This window comes from Siphateles boraxobius, unplaced genomic scaffold (assembly GCF_051911475.1).
Source record: "Siphateles boraxobius isolate OS27281-9 unplaced genomic scaffold, OSU_SipBor_1 65, whole genome shotgun sequence".
Classification (NCBI taxonomy): Eukaryota; Metazoa; Chordata; class Actinopteri; order Cypriniformes; family Leuciscidae; genus Siphateles; species Siphateles boraxobius.
Window position 1 is genome coordinate 16,247,830 of NW_027509192.1, and position 17,173 is coordinate 16,265,002.

Genomic DNA, 17,173 nt, shown 5'->3' on the forward strand with positions numbered 1-17,173 from the left:
CGTCAGAGACCCAAAGCTTGATCTACATTAAAGGAATAGTTTAGAATTATTTACTCATCCTTATTTGCTCAAACCCGTTAACTGTTCTTGTTTTTGTGGAACACAAAGCGAAATGTACTTTTTATGGTCAAATCATAAAATTTTCGTTTTATGGTAAATATTTTAAGACTTTTATCGCTGACATTAACATAAATTTAAAAGAGTAAAATTCAATGTGTGATTTTCTGTTTTGAGCAGAATGAAAACAGGATGAGTCTTCTGATCTGCTCCACAATGCTTGGCACAATGCTTCTCGGTGGCTTAAAGAGTTAACCGCTCATGTGGGGTGGCATGGAAAGGCTCTGTGAGGTGTTGACAGTGGACGTTCTGCAAGGGTCCATGCCATACCCAATCCCATCCTCCACGCTGCATTCACACGGCCCATTAACATGCGATCATATCCTGGACATCCACTCCTACATGAGCTCTTAGGTTCAGTGCCATATAGTCAGATTTTACTTTATCTCTCACAACTACACAGTACATTCCAATGCATGTTTCATGCATGTTTTCCTCTTGTCAATTTATGTTTAATGTATCTATATAATTTTTATTGTATCTTCACATAATTAGTGTTATATATAATAAATGTATCTTGAGCATTGGGATGATTTTTGAAGTATCGTGTGACACTGAAGGCTGGACTAATTATTTACAGCTTTGCATAACAGGAATACATTTTTGTATATAGTATATATAGCTTTTTATTTTTTGTGCTTACATAACATGTGTGTGTAATTTATATAATTATTTTGTATACATAACGTTGTATACATACGTTTTGTATACACACATGTATTTATATATATATATATATATATATATATATATATAAATATTTGCATGTATATACTGTATATATATATTTATACATAAAATATTAAATATAAATATAAATATTTTATATACAAATAACACATTTTTCTTAAATATATACATGCATGTGTTTGTATTTATATATAAAAAAATAATTACACACACACACACACACACACACACACACACACACACACACACACACACACACACACACACACACGCACACGCACGCACACACACACACACACACACACACACACACACACACGCACACACACACATATTATGTAAACACAAACTAGTATATATATATATATATATATATACATATAAAGATTGTTAATAAATTATTCATATTTTTGTTATTATATATATATTTTAAATTATAATTCCAAAATATTATTATATAATATATAATTAAATGGTTTTAACAAAAATTTGGCCATTTTTATTTAAAAAATATAAGCTACATAAAATAATACAGCCTTTATAATATCACAATGTTTGTTAAGGAAATTGTTATTCTAATTTAATTATTTCTTTAATTTGTTCAAATATGTATTACATTGAAAATGTAAACAATTTGTGATAACGTTGCTTCATTACTTCACAGATTTACTGTGATCATTGTCATTACAGAGAGTTAATTAACTTGAAACACAACCCGTGCTCGAGCTCAGGACTAAACACGCTGAACCTTGCCTTTCTCACAGTCTCATACTGGATAACAATGGCGTGTAGTTAAACCTCAATGTGTTTTACAGCTTTGGATTGCCCTGTCTGGCAGGATAAACACCATTGGGTATCAGATTTAATATCAACCTGTATATGTGTATGCTTGGTGCGCCTAAAGAGCGTGGTAAAGCGATTGTGCCCCATGTACAGTGGAATGTGAGCGAGTGTGAATAATTGCGCCACATCCAGGTGTATTTAGTCTGGGTGGCAGACGGGGCTGTAAATTGGTTGGTCTGGTCTTTAGGATGTAGTTGTGTTTCTTTAATCCGTTTAAAAATCGAAACCAAATATCCAGATGTTTTGACATCCAAGGCCTGTGGGAAAAATTGTTGTTAGTAGAGAGATTTCTCTGTTTTGGTTATATACAAATTCTGGTGTGATTATCTTTTCAGTTTGGGTTTGCTTAATACTTATAGACATTTTGTCTTTTGATGATATCTTTTTGGCAGTTTCCTTATTTCAGAGGATTCTGGCAAAGCCTTGGAAATGTTCTAGGGTCAATATTACAACTTTGAATAATGCAAAACACAGAAGTGACTTCAAGTGCAATATGTTTTATTGTATTTATATTATATTATAGAGTAATTAGACTATATTGATATTTTAAGCCCCGAATCCTTTTCCACGGCTGTCAAATCTTCATCATCATCATCAACATTAAAAAAGAAAATTCATTCAAACTTGACGCATTAGTCACGAGACTTATGAAAAGCAATGGCATCTGACATCACTGACGTATAACCAGGCTATTACCCCATGATTTACTCACCCTCAAGTCATCCTAGGCGTATATGACATTCTTCTTTCAGACGAATGTAACCGGAGTTATATTAAAAAATGTCCTGGCTCTTCCAAGCTTTATAATGGCAGTTTAAAACTTTATCGACTAAAATAACTAGCTTCCGGCAGACGGCGTACGCAAGTCCACTTACGCCACAAGAGAAACCAGTGATGCATGTATGACGTAGGATGTAGGAGTATCGTAAGATTAAACGCCTTTCGCTGTTCAAATAAACAGGGCTGGGCAACAAACTCAAGCTCCTCTGACATTTTTCTTTGAAAATTGTTGTTTTAGACTTAATGCCTGATTGGTGTTTTGTTTTGCTCTATCCTCTGCTGTTTCGCGTTCGTCATTACATTGTGTGTCGGGTCAGAGGGTCACTCTTCCATCGTAAATCGATGCGTACGGCCATCTGCCGGAAGCTATTTATTTTATTCGATAAAGTTTTAAATATGGATATCTTTCTTACAAAAACACATCGATTCTTTTCAGAAGGCCTTTATTAACCCACCAGAGGCATGTGGAGCACTTTTATCATGGATAGATGCACTTCCAAACAGAAACGGCCATTCACTGCCATTATAAAGCTTGGAAGAGCCAGGACATTTTTTAATATAGCTCCGATTGTATTCATCTGATTGAAGAATGTCATATTCACCTGGGATGACTTGAGGGTGAGTAATCATGGGCTAATTGTAATTTTTGGGTGAACTAACCCTTTAATGCTCCTTGAAGTTGCAAGTTTTGAACATGTGAGAGTTATGGGGGGGGGATGGGGGGGTACAATTTGATTTAAACTTTTGTGTATTTCTCCAGGATTTTGCAAGACCTTTTTTGCTGATTTTTGCGGCCTAAAATCTCTTATCCATATAAAGCCTGCTGTTTCATATTTAATACATGCATTTCTAAGGACTCAAAATCATCAACTTGAACAACTTTGCTGAAAAATCTCTACCAGCAAAATCATTAGCATTAGAAAAATCATGTTAAAATTAATCAATTAATGATACAACTGGCTTTTAAGGAATGCTTATTTGTTCATCTTTCAATCATCATTGTAGGCCTATTGCTTTGTATTGCATTTTGAAGCCCCCCCCCCCCCCCCCATAAAAATTGCAGAACTTTCATTATAAAACTTAGTCTTTAAATATACTGTTATTATGACATATTGGCAGATGTAGAGTGACAAAAGATATTTATATGCATTTTATGTAATTAATCAGCTATACAGTTATACAAATCTCATTGTGGCAAGCAGGACGAGGCCGAGAGCCGTGAGAGAACGGCACGAGGCCAGGATGATTGATAATGAGCGTCACCTGTCTCGTATCTCTCTCGGAGGAGCTTCGGAAGCATAAAAGGAGGAGCGATGACAGTGAAGGACAAGAGAGGACCAGGCCTGGAATATTTTACGTTATGTTTTGTTTATGCGTGTGTGCTGCAGTTGCTCCCGCCTCCTTCTCCCCATAACAACTAACCTTGTTACTCTCATGATTTACATTTTTGGCCATTTAAATAATAACTGATTCAAATTGCTATTTTTGCTTAGTTTATATACTAAATGAACATTTTCTTTTATATTTTGTCTAAAGGTAAAAAATAAATAAAAATTGTAATAAAAGATTTCTGACTATTATTAAATTATGTCAAGCTTTACATGGCTAATAACAATTTAGTATTTTTATAATATAACAAAATAACTTATTCAGATTGTGGTGGTGGTTGACTAGGAGTGAAAGATGCATTCCCGAAGATTGCAAACTGAAGTTTAGCGTTAGATTCGAAGTTGGATAAATAGGTGTTTGCGATGACATCACACAAACGTATACTAGGACGTCTTTAGGACTACTTAGACGTCACACTGGGTGTCTAAATCATCTGCGGCAATTTAGAAAAGTTGCAGAGTTTCTTATATTTTGCATTAAATTCTGAAATCACAGAATGCAAAATCCTGGAAAGACTGATATATAAAGAATCCTTCAAGCACTTTACTATTTTATTGCACAAAACGGTTATGTAAATGAAACTGCAGATCACACTGTTTTGATTAAATTTGCTCAGGTTTGTTTTATGCGTGTGTGTTGTGTTCTTTATGACATTTTTTCTAAAATTAGATCATCTTCCTATAAAAACAAGAAATATCGCAATGTATTACAACATATCGTATCGTAACCCCTGTATCCTGATATGTATCGTATCGGAGATTCTTGACAATAAACAACCCTATTCCTCACACACAATTATCATGTGGCTTCAAAACACTCAAAATGTAGTGCATTAGTGGCATGGACCACTTTATGATACTTTTATGTGTTTTTAATTTTTAATGTTGTCTCATTTTAGAGCCTGGCAATAAAAACGATTTTATTTGGTTGATTGGTTTGATTGGTTTGATTGGTTGACTTGGTTGTATTATGAGCACATGTTTTAGGACTATTGATGAAAGCAGCACATGATCTTGAGCACCTGAAGTTTGAGCAAAATCTGATGATCCATAGCTTTTCACTACAAAAAAAAAAATTCAGCATAAACTCACTTAATTAAATTGAACAAGACTAATATCTTCAGTCATTTTGCATCTCAAATAAATGTATCTTAGTAAACTAAGGTAGGTGTTGTATCAGTGTTGAAATTCTCCTGATCTGGGAACTTAATGGTAAAACGGGTTGTCTCACTTTTCAACTCTTAGAACTTCCAGTTCATTGCTTTCTCATGAGCTTGCTCTGAATTAGTCCACCACATTGCGTTGTTCTGCAAACAAATCTTTGACCCTAATTAGATCACCCTCAGTAGCTTCGACAGGTTTGGTTCTGTGGGACTAACACTTCCAGCTTCTTCCCAATCGCTGCAGCGCTGACTTGAGAATCGCTTGTCACAACGCTCCCATCCTCTCTGATCTGAGGACAGTCTTCAGAGACACATGTGTTAGCAAACGGAAAAGAGAACTGATCTTAGATCTGTCTTTTCAGTCAAAGGAAGGGCACCCAGGAAGAGACATGTTCCAACATGCTGTTCCCACCTGGGTGTTAATCACGTTGGACTGTCCCCACCCTGCCCTGTGCCTGCAGGGGGTCTTTAGAGGGGAGGCTGAACAAGGGGACTTTAGAGAGGTGCCATTAGATTAACTTTCCATATGAGCTCTGGGGTTTTCCCCAAGAACTGCTTTGTTTATGCTATAGTTTTTGGGGTTTTGTTTTCTTTGCAATTATTACCACCATTATAATACACAGATGACTCATAATGTATGATTTACTTATTGATAATCTTCTGTAATGAAATTGTATTGATGTTATAAAGAGCTATGACTAAAGATCATCCCCTCACCCTTGACCCGAGGACTATTGTGCTTTGTTGTTCACTGGAAAGCACAATGACCTTCCTGGACAGGTTACTCTGAAACAGGAAAGCCGAACAGGTGGTCTGAACACATCTGCAAAACACATACAAAACAGCTCAATAACACCATTAAATACAGAAAAGAAATATTACACCATTAGGCCTGTGAGTTTAATGTGTTAATTTACTACAATTAATTGTTTTTTAAAGGTGGTTTAAAAAAAATATTTGCACATTATATTCACAACCTCTGACCTGCACACATATTTATAATAAGGATGTTTGGTCACACTTTAGATTAGGGTATAATTCTCACTATTAACTAACTATTAACTATGACTTTTGCCTCAATAACCCCCTAATTACTGCTTATTGATAGTAAGTAAGAAAGTTGTTATAGTGGTTATGTTTAGGTGTGAGATAGGGTTAAAGGTGCCATGTGTAAGAATTGGGGTAAAAATATCCAAAAAATGAGCTACACGCATCAAAAGAATGAGAAGAAATAAGGGCGATGATGTCATTAAAAAATGACAAGTTATAGTGCTGCAGAGATATCAACCTGAATTAGCATGCTAAATTACTAGCCACGCCCCGACAGGTGTCATAATACCAGTTTCGGCCATGGGAGGCGGTATGCGGGCAACATAACCACCAGCCAAACTGCAATATACGAATAACTCGCACGGCTTGTGGGCGTACTTGAACCTGATGTGTTTGATAGTTAGCTCTACCCACAGATCCGATCCGGTTTTCACATGTTATCTACCAAGCTGATGATAAAATGTAACATTAGCTAATTATATTATGTTTATTAAATTGCTTTCCTGAGGTAAATCTGACATATTTGTTCTGCAGCTATGTTATTGACCTCTGCACGCTGATTAAAAAAAATGATTGGTCGATATTATGTATGTGATATACATTTTGGTAAGTTGTAGCCTACTGTATCTTTCAACAGTGTTCGTGTTTTTTTTACTATTAGCTAGTAGAGATGGGCGGTTCACGTGCGCTAGGGATCTGTCGTGTAACATTTACAAGCGCCAAAACGGTGTTTATTGTTTGAATTGCGTAATAAAATTGACAGAATCTGAGAGCTGATGTTTTTTTTATATCATAACTTACCTGCTCTGTCTAGTCTGTCGGTCTCCGTGTCCTCTTTGCTTTGCGATTTTTCTGTGTGTGACAAAATTGATGTGTGGCGTGACTGAGAGCGTGTGAAAAGTGTCAATTGTGTGTGTCTCACGGTGAATTCGTGAGAGTTGGCAGCTCTGAATGGCGCTAGCTTGGTCAACATCAGCGAATGCTGTCTGTCAAATTAATGTAATTCAAACTAACAATAAAAACGTAATATAAACAAAACAAATATGAACATATTCACTGGTAAAGGTGAAGGGGAGTAGCTTGAAGATGTCATATTTAAAAATCATTTGACACCAACCAACGTTCCTTTGGAGTCAAAACGTCCTCTATTAGGAGTTGGCTCGGCTTCGGCTATGGCTCTAGGGTCGTTGTGGAGGTAGTGGTGGAGCATAGAGACTATGCCGTTTCTCGTTTGTTACTCTAGAGTAGACCAACTCACTTTCTGGAGGTATCCAGCCCCATCTGGTATGGAATGTGGAGTATGAATTGATTTTTTGTCGGACATTACACAAGGCACCTATAAGGAATGTAAAATATGGTCATACAGAATAAGGCCATGTGTCCCCCAAATCGTTTTTAGCCAGCTGAAAACGCTAGGCGCTCTGCTGAAAACACCTAGGACTGGGCGCTTGAGAGCATTTTGGCAGCGCTGCGTTTTTTCAGTTGAGACGATTCGTTGCTATGATACAGAATATCCGCAGCACAGTTTACTTGTAACTGATTTCGTAGATAATTTGTTTCATACTAAAAATTTATTTTTCATCCATTTTGTTCGGTTAACTCTGCTGGTTGATGTCTTTGTACAGAAAGAATGTTGTGACAGTTGGTCGGTGTGATATTTGTCCCGCCCCTCCTCCACTGTGATTGGATTGCTGTGTAAAAAGTGACAGTGATGAGCACTGCATTTTACCCAAAGTTGGAAATTTTTCAACTCTCGGCGACCAGTAAAAAATGCCGGGCGCTCAGTGCTTGAGCGTTAAATACACGCTCAGCGCCTCGTTACGCCCATGCCGTTTAAAAAACGCTGCGCTCCCATTGAAAACAATTGGAATTTTCCGCCAGCTGCGTGATAAAACGCTTTGGTGGACACACGGCCTAAGGCATTAATATGTGCTTTATATGTACTAATAAACAGCCAATATCCTAGTAATATGCATGATAATAAGCAACTAGTTAATAGTGAGAATTGGACCCTAAACTAAAGTGTTATCGGATTTTCTTACCATTAAAGCTCAGCAAGTACAAGAAAATTACAAGTACAACAGAGTTTGCGCAACTGCAGTTTTTAAAATATGATGTATTTATTTATTGGTTTGATTGTTAATTTTTTTGTTTGTTTCCATTTAATAGTGATTTACAGCTCCATGGATAACCGACCAAGAGACAATGTTTCACAATAATAAATTGAAATGAAATTATGTAAAAAGGGAAACATGATATGCTGATTAATCGCAAATATATACAGTGTACATATATGCAAATATTACACATACAGATAGATGAAAGTACAAAATAAACAAATAAACTACAAAAACGCGAATTTGTGAAAACACTGATGTCATTTGCAATGCATATTGCAGGTTCAGTCTATAGACCTTATTCGCCAAAGAAACAAGCTCAACAGACAGCAACATAGTGTCAGCCCAGGTCCGGCCCACATCCAGACCGTATGGAATCCATGAGTACCAGATGTGGGCGGGATCTGGGCCAACACTATGTTGTAGTCTAGGTCACAGCCATCTTTAGAATTTTGTGTTTGAACTTCTCTTTTTACGGTAGATATGTAAATTTCTATGTCATTGCTGTCGAAGAGTAATTAGCTGGTGAAGTGGATTTACTTATTGTAGAGTTGACAAAAGTTATCATGGACATTGTAGGTTTTCAAGCGATGTCATAACAAATGTCAGTAAACTGGGAAGATTTTAAAATGAGCGGTTCATTAATTAATCTATAAGATCTTACCTTCATGATGTGACAATACAAACCGGAAGACAGAACACAACGAGCACTCCGCTGAAAAGGGGTGGGGCTACATAAGGTCGATATGTCTGTTGTGTTACTTTACAAAAGTGACATCGCCAACTACTGGCCTGGCATGAATAATACAGCGTTTTTAGTCGTGGATTTTTCGTGGATCTGCTGCAACGGAAAAATGTTTCCGTTTTTACTACATCATTATCTTGTAAACTGGCCCTAAAATACAGATAAACTAAACATAACCTTGACAATTATATATTCATATATGACTATATACAAATGTTACACATAAGCCCCTTTCACACAGCGCGTTGATCCTGGGAAATTGCCGGGAAATTGCCAGAACACCTTCTGTATGAACGCAAACACGACCCGGAATTGATGCCGGGATCGATGCCGGGTTGGGGACCTAGTAACATTGCCGTGTTCAGTCCCGGAACGCGGGATGTGTAAACAAAACCCGTAATCAATGCCGTGTCGTAATGATGGCGCTGAAGCCGTGATCGTTCGCCAGCGTGAAACGGCACGTAATGCGCTAGTTTATGATGAAATCAGAGAAAAAAATGCACAAGCGTGGTTTCAATCGCAGCTCTTAAGCAAACTATAGACGATGCTGAGACATTACATGTCACATCGATGTCACGTGTCTTTACGGGATCTTTACGGGTTGTGTGTGAACGCACTCTCTTATTTCTGGAAAATCACTGGCAGTGTGAATGAACCAAAGTCAAACGAACCTGGGTCAAATCCCAGGTCACTTTATCCTTGTATTTTCACGAATCTCTGTGTGAAAGGGGCTATACAAATAGATGTTGTGGCTTTTGTTTGGCATCTTTCCATTTTGTCATTGTCTTTTTTTTTACATTCAGGATCAACTACTTGAACAAGAAAAGCACATGAGACACTTTGCATTCTTTTTTGTACTGTTGCTCTCAGATTCTCTGAGCTGTAATGGTGGGAAAATGTTTTTTGTTTTTTTTTATACATAAAATGGATAGAACATAATACATAACATTATAATATATTTCGATTTTTAGAGTGTGTCTGGCCACTAACTACACATCTTCTAAACAGAGCAAATTCTTTCTGGTTAAAGTGCTCGCCGAGCAGCTATTGTGGCACATTAAACGTTTCTTTCATACACATTAGACAAGCCTTACTCATTAATCTCAATAGAAATGACGCGAGACATGCCAAGATAGCAAAAATGAATTGTTATTAATTATTCATTGATTATGTTTAGTCTTTGCTTGACAAGGGTCTAGTTAACAGGTGGACTTCATGAAGGGGGTTGTGGGTATGAAATTGGCACTGACTGCCTCTAAATTACACTTCAGCTTCCTGTGCCTCGACCTCCAGGTCCCAGACCTACAACTGCAATGTATTTCGTGTGACTAACAGCTGTAATTCTCCAATTATCATGCTGTGTTGTCCAACTGTGCTGTAGTTTCAGTTACCAGGAGTCTGTAGACAGGAGCTGGGTCTCAGTTGTGGCCCCTGACTGGGGATGAGAGGTTTAAGGTGAGCATTTGTTGCACTCTTTCAAATGTTCATTTTAGTAACTGTGATTAAGTGGAACTATATTTTATTTAAAGGGATAGTTCACCAAAATTCATTTTCTGCCATCATTTACTCACACTGATGTTGTTTTAAACCTGTATGACTTTCTTTATTCTGGGGGAGACAGAAGATGTTCTTAAGAAGATAACTGGATTTATCCATACAGTGAAAGCCATTGAGGTCCAAAGCAATATTTGACACCATTGACTTTCATATACTTTAACATACCTACTGCCTACTGCATAGAAGGCAAAAAACAGTATGAGAGCCAAATAGTATACCAGAATTCACAGTACTCATAAAAGAGTAGGCCAAAATTACCTGGATGACCTACTACTGCCTGTGAGATTCTGTAGTGTGCATTCGATGGTCACTTTAATATGAGGCCACGGGAGAGGATTTTTAAATGGAAATGAAGTAGCGCAACTGAAGCATAGGTCACATGACAATGACAACATGGCAGATGTAGTACGTCCAGATTTCATTCATACAACACACATTCATACTATATTGAACATACTTTTTTTAGCGATCGCAAAACATTTCAAACCAAATGTAGTTTCTACTTTATATGCCATTTTGGACATGAATTAAAAAAAATATATATTTTTTTCCACTTTATTTCGATAGTCCACTTTAGACTTTCTACTAACAATAAGTAGCTTTGCAACTACGTGTCAACTAACTGTCATTAGAGTATTAGTAGACTGTAGTAGACTGTCAGTAGACTGTTAGGTTATGGTTAGGTTTTAGGGTTCGGGTTAGGAGAATAAGTTGACTTTTAGTTGCCAAGTTACTTATAGTCAGTAGAATATCTGTTGGGGGACCATCAAAATAAAGTGTTAGCAAATATTAAGCATACAGTCTACTAATACTCTAATGAGAGTTAGTTGATATGCCGTTGCAAAGTTACTTATAGTTAGTAGAATGTCTAAAGTGGACTATCGAAATAAAGTGTTACCATATTTGCATAGCACAAGGGGCTTTCACATCGGGTAGTTATAGGAACTCAGTTATAGGATCTAGCCATCATTTTCCTGGTTGCATTCGAACCGCCAGTATGTAGCTACGTCATTTAAGTTCGGCATTCAACTACGTCAACAACTCCATAGCATAAAGGTTGAGAAGTGGCTGGACTTCGGCCTCTGTCCTTCTATCACTGTTTTCCATGGTCGTGGAATAAGTTAGTGTAAACTGTGTGTTTACACAACATTTTAAAAATGTGTTCAGCCAATAAACGTACACTTATGTCACTGGTAGTTCCTAATCTGCTGGTTAGACCCTATTCTGAAGTAGTAGATAATAACCCCCCATCCGCAATAGCCAATAGTTATAGAAACTACGAAAAGGTTCCTCCGGAGCAAAATCCCCTATAGAAAAAGCCTGGCAAACACCCAGAACAACATAGACTCTAAAAAAGTAAAAGTTCTGGCATCTGTGGTTATTTTTGGTCATCTTCTTTATTTCTATCTGTAAACCCAAAGAAGTATTAGATATCATATAAGTAACATATAAGTAACATATTAGAACATATTGAAGTAAAAGAAAAATCCACTTTCAAAATGCACTACATGCACTATTACATGCACTATTTTACATCAATCCAAGTGAATCCAGTCCGATTTTAGATTCTAAAAGGTATGAACCCAAAGGTCTTCATTACATGAACCCAAACTTTGCAGTCCAATCCACACATTTGTTTACAAGTGCATTACACGTATTCTGAAAACTCTTCAGCACATGTGCAGTGACTTCAAAACCAGAGAAAGCCATCAGCAAATATTAAGTAAATAGTCTCCTTTACTGACAAGTGAGGCACATTCGTAAGACATAAAATATGTGTAAACAGACCTATTCCAGCACTGTGCATGTGCACAAGGTATTTTCGAATTCGATTGAGAATATAATCAGATTCAAGTGTGTACATGTTTACTTTTTTCCAATTGATTGGAGTATTTCAAATCTACACCACCCCTTTCAATCAGATCGCAATTTTATTTAGATCGAGCTCAATCGGCTCTATGAAGGTGTTTGTAGGAAGGCTTTTCAGTCCAATTGAGCCATCTATTTGAATACTAACAGATTGTTTGGTTGCATGCAAATCAAGCCAATGTCTCAAAAATCAGTTTCTATAGGCAGGACACGTCTTATATCTCCTAAAAGCTAACTTTCATTGAAACTTTGTTGAACAATTGGAGTCTAAATGGATTATAAAGCATGAACGTGACAAAGTCATGATCATATCCATGTTTTTTCTTTCACCCTCCTCTTTCAACTTTATACCCCTCGCTCACTCCGATCCCTCGGGACAATGTGAACCGTGACATTACACAGCTTTCTCTCTAATTAACTAGTGACTTTCTCCAAGACATCAATCTGAGTCAGTCTAGCTCCAAACAAAAAAGCTAAAGATCCTCTTAGCTATCAACAGCGAGGACCCGAGAGGTGAAAACGCAGTGGAACCTGATGAAAACACCATTTAAATGCTCCGTCTGGCTACTCCATTTTAAGCAGGACATTTTCAACACTTGGAAGGAAAGTGTGAAAAAAATGTTACCTTCTGTGGCACAAGACACATGATAAATAGTCCCATGAGTGTGTTATGGTGTGATGAAGCCCAAACCCCATTGCTTGTGCTTGAGATTCTGGTATGGTGATAATCACTGAGCCAATGCGTGAGCAACATGATTCAGGTTTCGCTTAGAATGCATTGGTGGAAGTGAATAAGTAGCAAATCTACAAATGTTGGGCACCTTTATGACACTGCCTTTGATTTTTTTTTACAATTATTAACATTTTAAAAACATTTTAAAAACATATATTATTGTTCATTAAAAACTGTCATATTAAAACTTGCTTATTATAATATCTTCATCACTCATACATTTAAAATCATTATATGTATAGTATTCATATAATGATAAAATTTTTAAGTGCCCTTATTATGCTTATTTGAATATGACCTTTAATGCAGTGTGTAGCTGTTTGTGAATAAAATGTCTTCAAAGTTATAGATCAAAGTGCACAACAAATAAAGTTATTGTTTCCTAAAAAAAAAAATTGATTCTAAAATGCTAAAACGAGTCGACCAGCAATTCCAGCATTAATTCCTGTTTCATACCTACATGACAATGTAAAAATAAATGTTGTTTTATTTTTTTATTTTATTCTGACTAATCAGAGGAGAGCGGTCCAATCACAACATACTGGTCCATCTGATTAATCAGAGTAGAGTAGACTAATCACAACAGACTGTGACATCTGACCAATCAGAGCAGAGTAGACCAAACACAACAGACTGGACCATCTGACCAATCAGAGCAGAGTAGACTAATCATAACAGACAAGGGCCATCTGACCAATCAGAGTAGAGTAGACAATCACAACAGACTGGGACATCTGACCAATCAGAGCAGAGTTGACCAATCACAACAGACTGGACCATCTGACCAATCAGAGCCGAGTAGACCAATCACAATAGACTGGACCATCTGACCAATCAGAGCAGAGTGGACTAATCATAACAGACAAGGGCCATCTGACCAATCAGAGTAGAGTAGACCAATCACAACAGACTGGACCATCTGACCAATCAGAGCCGAGTAGACCAATCACAACAGACTGGGACATCTGACCAATCAGAGCAGAGTTGACCAATCACAACAGACTGGGACATCTGACCAATCAGAGCAGAGTTGACCAATCACAACAGACTGGACAATCTGACCAATCAGAGCCGAGTAGACCAAACACAACAGACTGGGACATCTGACCAATCAGAGCAGAGTTGACCAATCACAACAGACTGGACCATCTGACCAATCAGAGTAGAGTAGACCAATCACAACAGACTGGGACATCTGACCAATCAGAGCAGAGTTGACCAATCACAACAGACTGGACCATCTGACCAATCAGAGCCGAGTAGACCAAACACAACAGACTGGGACATCTGACCAATCAGAGCCGAGTAGACCAATCACAACAGACTGGGATTGATCAATCAAAGCAGAGTAGACCAATCACACCAATCAATATGTGCTTTACTAATAATAAAAAGTCATTATGCTAGTAATATGCATGCTAATAAGCAACTAGTTCATCGAGTAGTTCAACTAGTGAGAATTGAACCCTAAAGTGCTACCCAAGGTTTTTTTTATTGTGCTTCATTTCCAATTCAATTTCCAAACGGTTGTTTTGTGAAATCATACAAAAAGAAAATATAATTTAATTGTGTGTTTTAAGGATACATAAAATGCTTAACAAGACAACTAATCTTTTTCAAAAACGTTCAAGATGTAATTTCAACCACTGTAATTTCCACCACAGAATGCCATCAAGTACAAACATATCATTTTAAATGTTGTGTAAATGACACTTTGGTGGGAATTTTCCTTACTTTCAGGTGATAAAAGGCAAAAAAAAAAAAAAAAAAATGACAGAATTGTAATTCATGTGTATATACACCCGTTGGACATTAATTGACAAATAAACTAGTGAAAGTGAGAAAATTATGTTTTAATAGTTTATTTTGTCGAAGTCCGCAGAGACAAAAGGGACCATAGTTGAAGAAACACCCCAATTCAGTTTCTTCAGGACCTCTCCTAACCAGTCCATTCCAGTTTATTTCAAGACTCTTGTTGGACCAGTTGGCTTTAAAAAACAGGGAGATTCCTGTTCACCTCGCTTCAGGTTTCTCAGGGCATCGGGGTCAAGATGGCCTTCCCATCCAGGAGTTTGATTGATAGTGATGCACCAAAATAAGAACAGTCAAGTCATACTCACATAACACGCATATCAGCAGCTGAGAAAGCCAGTAAGGGGTGGAATCAGGGCTGAGGGTCAGACACCCATCAGGAACCAGACAGGGATGAAGCTTTATAATCATTCTAATCTTCTGCTTGTAAATACACTGGCATCAACAAGCTTCAAGTCCATAAAGCAATTGCCTTTATCAAGAAAAATGATGGCTCCGCCCCCAAACTCTCTTCTTAACTGTCTTTTAACTGTCAAAATTACACACAACTTAAACATTTTGAATGTAGATCAAATTTTGAGAACAGATATTCTCCTTTCTCTTTCGCTGTTCTGTTTATCTTTAGGTAAACCTAGTCATTCTGTGATTTAGGTGTAGAAATGGATATGCCAAGATGATTCTTGCCATTATTTACTCAACTGCTCTTGACATGATCCATGTTAATGCTGACAAATGACCCGCAGAACAGGAAGTTGGAGAAACGCTGAACTGGGGGAGATTTCTGGACATATTAACCTTGCAAGAAAATATAAAAACTATGAGTTATCAATTTATAAATCATTTGTCTTGCAAAGTATGGAAAATGATTGGATCCACTTTATATTTTGTCTTTAACTACTATGCATTTAAATGAATAATCTAATACAATACACTTACTGTGTACATGTGTTTACATACCTACAGTTTATTTAGAATTAAATATCTAATGAAATCTGTAATGACATCTATAATTACACTGTTGACCTTCCCTTACATCCATAAACCTAGATCCCCTTAGAAATCGTACAATTTTTAAATAGCTTTTTTTTTTTTTGGTTATAAGTAATTTTAGAGAGACAGTTCTAAATTCCAAAAATGTTTTATTAAACACATGAAAAAAAAAGTTAAATGAGCAGTTCAAACATATTTTATTATTTGATGGAAATGAGATATTTAGCTGAATGTCTTGGTGGCTCTATTCCATTCAATGGAAGTGAATGGAGACTTGTGCTTTCAAGCTCCAACAAAGGTATTTTGTTAGTAGTTAATTCAAATCACATTCTATATTCCAGTTCTTCTGAAGCCACATGACAGCTTTGTATGATAACAGGCAGAAATGTTGTCACAAACAAGTCATTAAACTAGACTTCGGTGATTATTCGCTTTAATTTGAAAAAAGACTTGCGGCGATATTCTACAAAACAATCTAATTTTGCTCTCCACACAACCATACAGGTTTGAAATGACATGAGGGTGTGTATATTCATATCTGAATAATTTTTGAGTGAACTGTCCCCTTAAGAACTCAATTAATTATGCCGCACTTTCACCAAATGGTTAGCTGAAATTCATTATGGTTTAATCCTTTGTTTTAGTTATGTGAATCTGTTAATGACCCTATTAGATTTGAATCTTATCTTGGTCAGTTACAGTTATTTCAGCTGTCATGGATTTTATGAAGATGTTTCGCCTAAAATAAAAATACTAATTAAAGTTTCTAATAATAACTATAGTAGCTACACTTAAGTATCACATCACACATATACATACAGATTAATTAATTCTTTCTTTGAACCCTCTGATGTTCTCCTTGATGTTTAGGAATAGCATTGTGAAGTATGTAGCTGCAAAGCTGGTTTTGAAATTGCTGCGAAAAACATTAAAAATACAGTTTGTTCTGGTTCAGCTTCAGATCTAGCTAGGGTGAAATCACATCCAGTGTGGTGTAGATGGTCCAAAGCCAACACAGCCTGTTTAAACTCTCTGCATGATGCATGCATTACATGCTTAAATGTGCTGGGCATCAAACACCTACTCGGTCTGTGACCATTTTACGCTGACCTGAGATCAGTTTTGTTGTAAAGAGGGTTGTGAGGTGTGTGTGTAGAAAGAACATTTAATGATTCACTGGGTAACATACGTTATTCACTGTAAAAGTCACACATATAGGTGTATATCCATTCCAAATTGTCATAACATCGTCAAGTGTGGAAGTAAAATAATGCCAAATGTTTTTGAAACAAAAAGCATGTTGAAATTGTACTACTTGG